The 11091-nt window shown below is 44.7% G+C and overlaps 1 long non-coding RNA gene across 1 annotated transcript; it reads left to right on the top strand.

Annotated features, from left to right (window-relative positions):
- Positions 1 to 6492: 6492 nt before the first annotated feature.
- LOC125720239 (uncharacterized) lies at positions 6493 to 10720 on the top strand. The gene is made up of 3 exons (XR_007385397.1): positions 6493 to 6683; positions 8338 to 8506; positions 10469 to 10720. It is a non-coding gene; the product is annotated as an uncharacterized LOC125720239 (long non-coding RNA).
- The last annotated feature ends 371 nt before the right edge of the window (positions 10721 to 11091 follow it).

Below are 11091 nucleotides of genomic sequence, written 5' to 3'. Positions count from 1 at the left end.
GGTATTCGTGATCTCCCTGCATCTCCTCTTCCCTTCCCATGCGGGCTGGAAAAAGGGTCATTGCTACCGTAATGGGGCCACCCCTTGACCTCCCCCCCTCGTGGTGCCTCTCCCTGCTCCTCTTTAACCTGGCCTCTACTCTCCCCCAAGCCTGAAATCGCTACCCAGTCCACGTTCTCTGTGTCTCTCCTGCTCTCAAGGGAGTTTCACCTTTACCAAAATGTTCTGAGGGCAAAAAATGATTGGTTCAAAGAGATAGCCAATCAGATTGTAAAAGAGGTGGGTCTAAGCAACTAGAGAAGGCGGGGCCAACAAAATAGATATCTTGGTCTCCACTTGCTCGGACCTACCTCCTCTACAATGTGACTGGTTATATTTCTGAACCAATAATTTTTCGTTCTGTGCAAGTAAAACTCCCATGAGCCTCGTCTGCTTGTCTAGTCGCTGTCTCTCTCTCCATTGTATTTGGGTTTCATTAGGTCTGTGTGCGTTTTTGCTCTGCAGGTCACACAGCAGAGTTCTTTAGGAGTGTGCAGCCCCTCCCACCGGCTGAAAGGGAAATAGACCTTTTCCTCTAATGACTGTTACCTTCCATGACACATCAGTGTTTTGCCCCCAGGGTTTTGCTGGGATCGAGCTATGCAGCCTCCATAAGTTCTGGCCAGCCTCCTCTCCTCGGGCCATTGCTGTTTGACCTGTGTTGAGATCTCGTATTTATTTTTAGGTCAAGGTGGGTGCGTGGGGCAGGGGTTACAGATACAGGGAGAAACCCATATAGATGCGTATGGAGGCCAGATTGAGCATCTGGGTACTGGGTTCCCGTTCAGCGGATCTGTGACATTTCAGATCATTAGATCATGCATGAAGTGTGTCCATTTAGTTGCATGACAACGAGACCACGTTTCCCATAATGCTGCTGTTGCGGAACCATATTCAAATGTCACATGACTTGCAGTGTTGTTCCAGGCTGGAAACTTACAATGTAGGCCAGGTGTTTTTCTTTTAGTTTTTTCTTTCTTTCCACGAGAACGATCATCAGTGATTAAAAGTCATATTTGTGTGGAGCATCTCATGCTCCAGTTCACATTAGAAACTAGATATGACGCATCGCCTGATTCCACAAAATCTCCAAGAATATTAATCGGGTTTAATGAACTACAAAATCCCACGATTTTACAGCAGGGGTGGCACGGCGGTGCAGTAGTTATCACCGTTACATCATACAACTGGAACCAAGGTTCAAATTCGTGCCATAGCTCCGTGTGCCTGGAATTTGGCTGTTTTCCTCATGTCATCCAGGTACTCTGGTTCCCTCCCACAACCTAAAAACATGCTGAGGTTAATTGGAGTCATCAAATTGCCCGCAGGTGTGGATGCAGAACTGACTGATGAGTGTGTCCTGCGATGGGTTGGCGCCCCATCCTGGGTTGTTCGCTGCCTCGCACCCATTGGTTCCAGCTCCCCACAACCCTGACTGGAATAGAAGGATTTTTATGGGATGACTCAACAAACACACACAACAGCTTAAATAAATAAAGCAGTGGTACTGAAACCTAAATTACAGAACTCTACGAGGCCTGCAAAACCATGGAAATCGTCAGACTTATAATATTCCCTCAGGCGAAAAAAAAAACCTAAAGTTACAACTGGCTTACATTATTAATATGGAGACATGCATACGTTATGTAAGGTCTGTCTAAAACGGGGGCTTGAGTTGGCGTTTGCTTCGCGGTACAGTACGGGAGAAGTGAGAAGTATTTCGATAGTTACTTAGCCTTCATTACTTCATGCATTTATGTGAAGAACTAAAAAACATCGGTCTACTTTATATGTGACACACAGTACTGGGGGCAGGGTGTGGCGCAGTGGGGTTAAGCTGCGTTACCTGCGATCAGAAGGTCGCAGGTTTGTACCCCAGCAGAATAATTATCTATCTGTGGGCGCTTGAGCAAAAGCCCTTATCACCCAGCTCCAAGGGTACTGCATACTGTTAAGGGACAGGCAGAAAACACCAGGATTAAAATCAGTATTTTATTCTAGTTATCATCTTGCGTGTGGATCAAATATAAATAAAGTGAAAATGAGTACTAATTTTTCAAGACATTTCTGATGGTGGATTGCAGATGGTGTTGAGTACTTAAAGGGTATTAAAGGTATCCAGATCATTACATGAGTACAGGATGTACTCAGTTTCAGTACTCAGTCACTAGCACTATTATAATCTTCCAATCACACTACTCTCTCCAGGACGCACTGTTTACCAGAGGAAATAAGGTGACGTGATTCAGTTCCGGACAAGGTAACATCTCATCGGCAGATGATAAATTTAGGCAAATAGCCGAGTGTGTTTTCAGGAGATGAGTGAAATCTGAATCTACCTGTGGCTCTTACATATCTACTCCTTTACAATATAGTATTTGTATTATACGATTACATCACTTGCGATGGGTTAGTATCCCATCGGGGTGGTAGGGGGGGAGGAGGGGCCGGTCCCTGCCATGAGCCTGTAGCCTCCGGACCCCTGCAACCCTGAATAGGACAAGCTGCTACAGCAAATGGATGGATGGATGGCTCACTGTGTTTACATGTTTATGTAGCACTGTGTATGTGTATTACATATTTGTCATAATTATATTAATATGTATTGTTTTATTGGCGAACCGTCTGATGGTACAGATTTCCAAAACGTTTGAGATGAGACCGCCAGTGACCTAAAGTCGGACTTCTTCATCATGTGTTACAGTGCTGGGAACCAAAACTCACTCAGTCCTCCTGTAATCCATAAAGGGGATTTCATAAAATTTCCAAAACTGACAAAGTCCCCAGAAATTTCCTTGGAAATGTATCCCACGGACAGTACAAGTTTTGGAAATTTGTTCCTCATTATATTCTGCTTTTGCCAGCTTAATTTGTATTTGTGTTTAATTTCTATTTACGGGGTGGCAAGGTGGCACAGTGGTTAATCCTATTGCCTCCCATCTCGGAGACCAGGGTTTGAGCCCCCACAAGGGTATGTCGAGTTTGCATGTCCTCCCTGGAATGTCATGGGGTTTCCCCCCATAGTCCAAAAACATGCTGAGGTTACTTAGAGTTACCAAATTACCCATAGGAGTGTTTATGTGTGTTTTCTGCATCAGGGTCGCCCCCATCCTGGGTTATTTCCTGCCTTGAATCCATAGTTTCCAGGATAGGCTCTGCATAGGAGAAATGGGTATAGAAAACAGCTGAATATATGTTTGCTGGAAGGATATGCAGAGTAAGATTTTCTCTGCCTGGTGTCACTGACTGTTTACTGTGCGTATGACAATGGACGCTTGAATATTAAACCAAAAAGAGTTGAGTCTCCTCACAGGGATGAGTATAGAGGTATGGCGATGCGTCTCAGAAAGGTGCCAGGAGATAGCGACGGCCTGCCTGTCACGACGAGGCTTTATCTTATCCCACGTCTGTCGCTGGAACGCACTGCACACCAGGCAGGAGGTAGGCGGACACTGCCATTCCGGACCGGCCGTATGCTTTTAAGCGCTCAAAAGGAAAGAGAAATGTGCTCAACCTAAGTGCCTGGCTCTTCTCTGCCTTCTCAAAGGCGGCCATTTGCAGGAACAAGCGATAAATTATGCAGAGAGAACAAATCAAAATTCCCAGTGCAATAATAATAATAATTCTGAGCGCTACCCGCCTGACTGTAAGTGCAGCTAGCAGGCGTGTGTTTAACCCCCAGATGTAAAGAGCTCTCAAGGTTTTTTTTTTTCCTTTCTGTGTATGAAAAAGCACAATATATCTCCACCTTCTTTGATACACTAGCAGGTTCCTCTTAGAGCTGATCAGTGTCACTTTTCTGACAAGCGGTTGTAGAGACAAGGGGGGCAGGGCGCTGTAATGTAATCGAGGACAATCTTCTTGTTTGAGGGCCTTTCTCCACCCATGCCCAGGCTATCCTCCTATGTCTACCTGCTAGATTCCTTGGCTTTGACCGTATGTGTTCATCAACAGAGGTGGAAAGTTCCGGTTCAGAGAGTAAAAATCCAGACCACGATTTTGTTTCCACCAACCAGTTGCGTTCTCTGTAACTGTGACCTTTTATACTCAACTGGTTGGCTGACACAAAATCTTGGTCTGGATTTATACTTTTTAAACCTGTACTTGCCACCTCCGTTTATCAATACTGACACGTCATAAACAGCAACCCTTAAAAAAAAAAGTATCACTCCAACTCCTACTGTGTCCTATCTGCTACCTTTTCACCCTCCTCTAACCAAATGCGGAAAGATCTTCCTTTACTGAATATGTAAGAATATAAAATAACGAAAACCTTTGATTTTTTTTTTTTTAAAGCAAGATTCTCCATGCAGGTGTACGACACCCAACAAAGAAGCAGGTAGAACAAGACTTATTTACATACCCATTAAACCCACCTGTGAAGAGTGTTTGCACTGCCTGACCGCAGTGGAACAAATCAATGAAGTACAAGCTTCTCTCAAAGTCGACTCTCTGTATTTCTAACCCTCCCGGGAGCAGCACAGGCAAAGCTGAAGGACAGCCAATCTAAATGCAATGTCCGTCTCGAAAAAAGACTTATAGATTCTGACTGCGTGTGTCTCTTCAGCCGTTGCTGGCGTGCCGGGGTTACGGCGGAGTCCGTGATCCAGAAAAAGCGACACCCTCCAGGCGTTATGGGGGAAAAAGCTTTACGGTAAAGCTAACGGCAAAACACAAGCCATGCAGGTCACGCAACGGCAGCGCGTGCGAGGGATCCGATTGGTCATCGCTAGGGTGACCCCAGAGACAAAGCGACCAATTCCAACAGTCGTTAATGCATCTTTCGAAAAATTTCAAACGTCGGTGAGAAAAAGCCCTCGAATGAAGAATGATTTCAGGAGCCTTTATAGCATTCACGTGCAAATCAGCCTGACTTTACATGAAAAAATACTACATGTGAATGTAAATGTAAAGCTAAAATAAGAATGAAATGTCACCTCGCATAAGTCAGCATTTAGGGTTCAAATTCCATGACACAAAATGCATGAGTAATGTCTATAAGAAAAGGTATTTTGGGGGCAGCTATCGAATATGATGCAATTAGCATTTTTTTGCAAACCCAGGCAACACCATAGATAAACACAGCTTAATTTTTATAAAAGGTGGGAGAAGAAAAATACAGAATATAGTTGATTAAATCTAAATTTCTCAACCCAGTGCATGGGGACTTACAGACAGTCTACACTTCTGCTCTGACCCAACTCCCAAGAAACACTGTCTGGAGTTGGGAAACACTTGATTAAACTTATTAGAGATAATTAACCATTTATGGGTCTAGTCTGGGACAGGTGGCGTTCACTGAAGTTTAATATTAGGCTGCACAGCCAGCCGTGATCAGCAGGTCATCAAATTGGCTATTTCACTGTTTCCTTCAGGGGTAAAGTAGGACTCTGCATGGTGAGACTATATTTAGAGCACTATCACTCTCCTATTACTACTAAATGACAGAGGTGGAAATTTAAGGTTCAGAAAATACAAATCCAGATCAAGAATTTGCTTCAACCAACCAGTTGAGTATAAAGCAAGGGTAGCCTGTAGGTCAGCTGTACAAACCCAGGTGTGAGGACTCTTCAGCCAATCAGTTCTCTACTTAGTAATCTAATTAGAGAGTTGCAGCAAAAACATGCATACACAATGGCCTTTCTGGATAAGATTGGCCACCCCTGACTTATGTTCAACGAAGGATTTTTAGGTTACGACATTTGCCCAGTTCTTGGTGATAGCAAAACAAAAATAAAATGAAAATAAACAACAAAATGTAATGATCTTACCAAGACCTCATCACTGTTAGAATTCTGCCCTAAGAGTGGAAAATAATCCCAATAATTCCACTGATCCATAACAGTGTTCTTGTGTTTGTAGATTGTCTTTCTCAAGACATTCTGATTGAATAGGAGCATTTTAACTCCTCCCCTTCCTCCACCTGCCTTCTCAGGTCAGGTGGTACAGGTCATGCCCTATGATTGGCTGAAGGTGAGTGACAATGGGGGCATGCCTCAAATGGAGACAAAACTGATCAAAATAAAAGCCTGCAAGGTTACACCATCCATCAAGGACAATGAAATACTCTTTTTCCTGGTTTTTGGAGCTTTAAGCTTCTGAACAGCATTTTATTTCACACATAACCTTTCTCAAAATGTCCCTGAAGTCAGACAGACAAACAAACAAACAAACAAGCAAATTCCCCAACCTCTCCGGCGATCTGGCAGTTACGTTCAAAAGCGTATTTCAGCAACTGTAACAGTTAAGCTAGAGAAAGGCATTGTCAGGCCAAGCCCATTCACACTGGGGGAGAGATTTAATACATCTAAATCGGGGAGTACATTTTAAAAAAGAACGGGGAATTTTTAAATAAGTTACATAAGCCTGCAAACACTGTGTGGGAGTTATTTATAAACCTGTTCCAGAATCACCCAGTGACTGTTGATGATGGCATGCAGGATGGGTGGGGGGGCAGAGAGCAGGATAACTGATTTCTATCCTCCTCTAATCACATACGTGCTGTTGTGTCACTGCACTGCAAACATTAGTCATCTCGCACCCCTTGGGGCGATTCTCTCGACACAAGCGCTGTGCCTCGGACAGGCAGGAGAAGCCCCTCGTTTTGGCTTCCGCCGGATTCTGGTTGCGCCGTTCATTCGACAGTAAGATCCGTCAGTTCCGGCTCTTTTGAAGCAAACTTACGTAAATTTCGCATCAAAAGGCTGAGAAGAAGAACCAAAAAGAATTCTTCATAACCATCCAACTGAATTGCGATGAGTGTGTACTTACATAACCTTGCACACACACTGTACTCGGAATGCGGTTTCACTTATACACACACATACGCACAACAATCATACGCGAAACACTCGTACGGAATCACCAGTTGACTCACAGCGCATCCTAAATCTGTTAACGTAGAACAGAAATAGTTCAGCCTGATTTTACGCTCGGAAAAAGCCATTCAAGAACATTTAAAATGTCCCACCGAAATCTGCACAGTATAGGTCTTGACCGTTTTCGTTTTTAGCTCTCAGAGAATCTAATAGTGAAAGCGGGGGCTGATTAGATGTTTTACCAAAGATCAGTCCCTCCAGGGCTGTGGTGATCCAAAGGACAGAGATGGGCATCAGAGAGGATCGAGTGTTAATAATGAAATTCGCTCCAGCGGTCGATTTGCTGATGATACTGTTAATTTGGGCTCCCGCTCAAATCAGTGAGACTTCCTGTTAATAATCTCCACCTTATTAGAGAGCTCCGGTTTGCCAGGAGGTGCAGTAAATAAGAGAGCTTTCAATGTTTTATTTTTATAAGCTTAGGTCTGTATTTACTCGCTTCCAAAGCTGCTGCCGATGGTGTTTGGATCCTTGGTTAGTGAATGAAGGTCAGCACAACCTGCTTAACTGCAGCACACCTGTTACACCGTGATGGGAGAGCTGCATTGGGTCCTTTATTGTTTTTAATGTCGATTTAATCGGGCATGTTGTTCGGAAAGTTAGTATGGACGCTATAGTCGCTAGATGTGCCCAGATATATATGTGCTGAGACTAAGAACTATATTTCTCTGAGGGCCAGATTGCATCGGAAACTAAAAGTCACGATCCCGATGATGAATTTTGCTAGGAGACTCTCAATAATAGAAGAGATTAAATTTGACTTTAGTTTGGAAAGCCTGATCCTGGGGTGCTGGTACCTAGCAGGTTTTCTATCCTACCCAGTCTCTGATGAACCACGCCCAATCTCAGGCAGATAGGAACTGAAATGCTAGGACCCTACCTACCCCTGACCTAGACCACCTCTGTGGATATTGTCAGCTCACACCTCCATGGATTCCGTAAAATCCCCCAAGTCTTCATGTGTGGAGTTTGCACGTCTGACTTGCAAGAAATGGGAGTCTTGCCCGGGTTCACCCTGCCACACGCATGTTACTTCCTGTTCACTTCCTGTTTGTATGTTGCACCACAGTACTGGGGGAATGTTATTTCCCGTTTACTTCCTGTTTGTATGTTGCACTGCTGTCCTGAGGGAATGTTACTTCCTGTTTACTTCCTGTTTGTATGTTGCATCGCTGTCCTGAGGGAATGTTACTTCCTGTTTGTATGTCACATCACTGTCCTGGGGAGTGTTACTTCCTGTTTGTATGTTGCACCGCTGTCAAATGAAGTTTTAAAACCTCTTCATTGAGCACCAACTGTCATCTGTCACTTCCCATCAGTTGATGTAAAGGTTGAGTTGACCCAGATGAACGGTATCAAATTCGCTTTAGCATCCTTCCTGCTGGCGAGTATAAGAGTTCGGATATGTGTTTTTCTGCAGGTCGGTTTGCTGAGGAACCCACTGAGGGCAACCCCTGCTTCTCTCTCTGCCCTTGGACGCAAAGAGGCCGTGACTAGCGATGGCCGTCAATTCCGGTAGCCGACTCTGCTTTCCGGTTTCTCTGTGACTCAGCGCCGATGCCCCGTCTGCGTCCTCCGGCAGCCCCGAGGTCTAGGTCCCATCGCACCTCAGCATTCTCACATGTGCTGCTCATCTGAAGGTGCCGAATGCGGCCCTTTCGCATTAGATATGCACACCTCTCCGAGCAGAAACACACCCGCGTCGTCTCCTGACAGGGAGTCGCTTCATAAGGCACAGCTTCTGCGGTCGGTCTCCTTACGTTCCCTCACAGTCTGAAGGAAGCGCTAAAACTTTCCCAAAATCTACTGATGTGTGTAGCACTTCTACCCTAGAAAAGGCAGCATTTCTAGATTTGTGCTGAAGACAATTTGGTTCCAAATTTGGCTCACTGATACAGATACTGCTTGATACAGTACTAAACATTTTATTTTATGTTAAACGGTTCTCTGAACCATATGAACACTAGAGGGGATGTACAGAGAATAAGTTTGCATGGGTCACTGTACAAAAATGTTCTTTTTTCACAATCTACTGCTGGCAGGTATGGAAAAAACACATACAAATTAAAATGTCGAAACCCATACGATAGGCTAGGTATTCTTTTACTGGATATATTGAAGGTGTCTGGAAATCGAAGAGGTTACATTATGATGGGAGCACAATTCAGTTTGCAGTTATAATGCTCTTAATATTTTCAACAGAAACAGGTAGGAACTGAGGTCAGGCAGAGAGGTCAAAACAAAGTAGGAGCGTTTTGCAAAATGGCCACCAGGACTGAAAGCTTAGTGCAGATAATGGACAGTTTATGCAAAGCTTTCATGTGAATCCATCCATCCATTTTCCAAAGCGCTTATCCTACTGGCTCGCGGGGGTTCCGGAGCCTATCCTGGGAGCAATGGGCACGAGGCAGGGAACAACCCAGAATGGGGGGCCAGCCCATCGCAGGGCACACTCACACACCATGCACGCACACATGCACACCTACGGGCAATTTAGCAAGTCCAATTAGCCTCAGCATGTTTTTGGACTGTGGGGGGAAACCGGAGTACCCGGAGGAAACCCCACGAGGACATGGGGAGAACATGCAAACTCCACACACATGTGATCCAGGCGGAGACTCGAACCCGGGTCCCAGAGGTGTGAGGCAACAGTGCTAACCACTGCACCACCATGCCGCCCCCACGTGCATCCAATCTGGCACCATCCACCTATCTTTGGTAATCGCTTATCCTACTCAGGGTCAGAGTCTACAGGAGCAATGCAGAGAACAACCTGGGATGGTGCATCAACCCATCGCAGGGCACACTCACACACCACTCACTCACACATGCACACCTATGGGTAATTTGGTAACTCCAATTAAACTCAGCATTTTTTTGGACTGCGCGGGTGGTGGGGGACCAGAGTACCTGGAGAAAACCCCACTATGACTCGGGGAGAAAATGCAAACATTGCACACATGGAGCCATGGTGGGGACTCAAACCCTGGTCCCAACAATTCTAACCACTGTGCCACCTTCTGATGTCACTTTTGCTGCTGTTGTGATAGTTAGCAAAAGTAATGCAGTCTCCAGTCAGCATTCCGATACATCATCAGAATTCTCTGGGTGTAGACAAACTGGATGAAAAATTAAAGATGTTCAGGGATCTCATCTGAACATTAAAGTGCTCAGATATTGCCTTTTTATTTCTTCAGATCCCATTTAACTGGTGTTCAGTTCTTGTGCTTCTTTGAGAATCTAGTTTCCTGCAGTAGCTTTTCAGAAGAAGAATACAAATCTTATCTCTTCAGAAACACAAGTATTTCTATCACTGCAAAAAGTAATGAAATACATTGTTATGAATGTTTAGACCAATCTACAGTTAGGATTTCAGCAGATGGGCAATGCAGATTAAAAGTCAGATTTGCCATCTTGTTTCCTGGCTGATTTCAAGGCCAGAGGTGGCAGCCAATTACACGCCGAACACGAGTCACGTGATGCGTGACAAGACCATGAAACGAAACCAGTGCTGTGTCTTCACGCTATTTAGGAAGCACGTGTTTCCACAGGTCGCGGAGGAAATAAACTCCATCACAGCCACTTAGTGGATGAGAAGAACAAGCGCACTGCTCTCTGGGTGAAGGTATCGGCTAATTAACTTTTCATCAGCGTGAAAAGATCCGCGCTAACAAAATGAGAGACGGAACTGATTACATCCCCTCCCTGTCTAACAATAGACAAGCTAGTACTGGATTGAAATAAAATTCTCACATGCATCCCAGAAAGAAAGCACACAATGCTTAAATGGCTCCTTTGCCTCAAACTGTCATTTCTGTATGGTGCTTTAAGTTCACGTTTATGTTATTAATTGTTTTTGTTTGTTGCTTTTGCCCGAAGTGACGTACAGGTGATGTTCATTACAAACACATGTGCTGTCAAGTAGTCAACTAGGCGTAAGTGTAAGTGCAGGCTGAGCTTGCAGTGAGTGCCCAGGCTTAGAAAGCATGAAGTGGAGAACGGTGAGAATAGTGCATTGTGGGAGGAGATGGTAGCGGCGGTCAGTCCTATCGCTGGGGACGTTTTTTATTTTGGGTACTAGGATTATGCAGGATTGCATCTCGGTTTAAATGCTGCCCCATGTCAAACAAATGGCTTTGCCAGGGAGAGAGAAGTGCATAGGAGGCTGTAGAGG

This window comes from Brienomyrus brachyistius, chromosome 24 (assembly GCF_023856365.1).
Source record: "Brienomyrus brachyistius isolate T26 chromosome 24, BBRACH_0.4, whole genome shotgun sequence".
NCBI classification, from domain to species: Eukaryota; Metazoa; Chordata; class Actinopteri; order Osteoglossiformes; family Mormyridae; genus Brienomyrus; species Brienomyrus brachyistius.
Note: the sequence above shows the minus strand (reverse complement) of the source record. Positions and strands in the feature narration are given on the sequence as shown.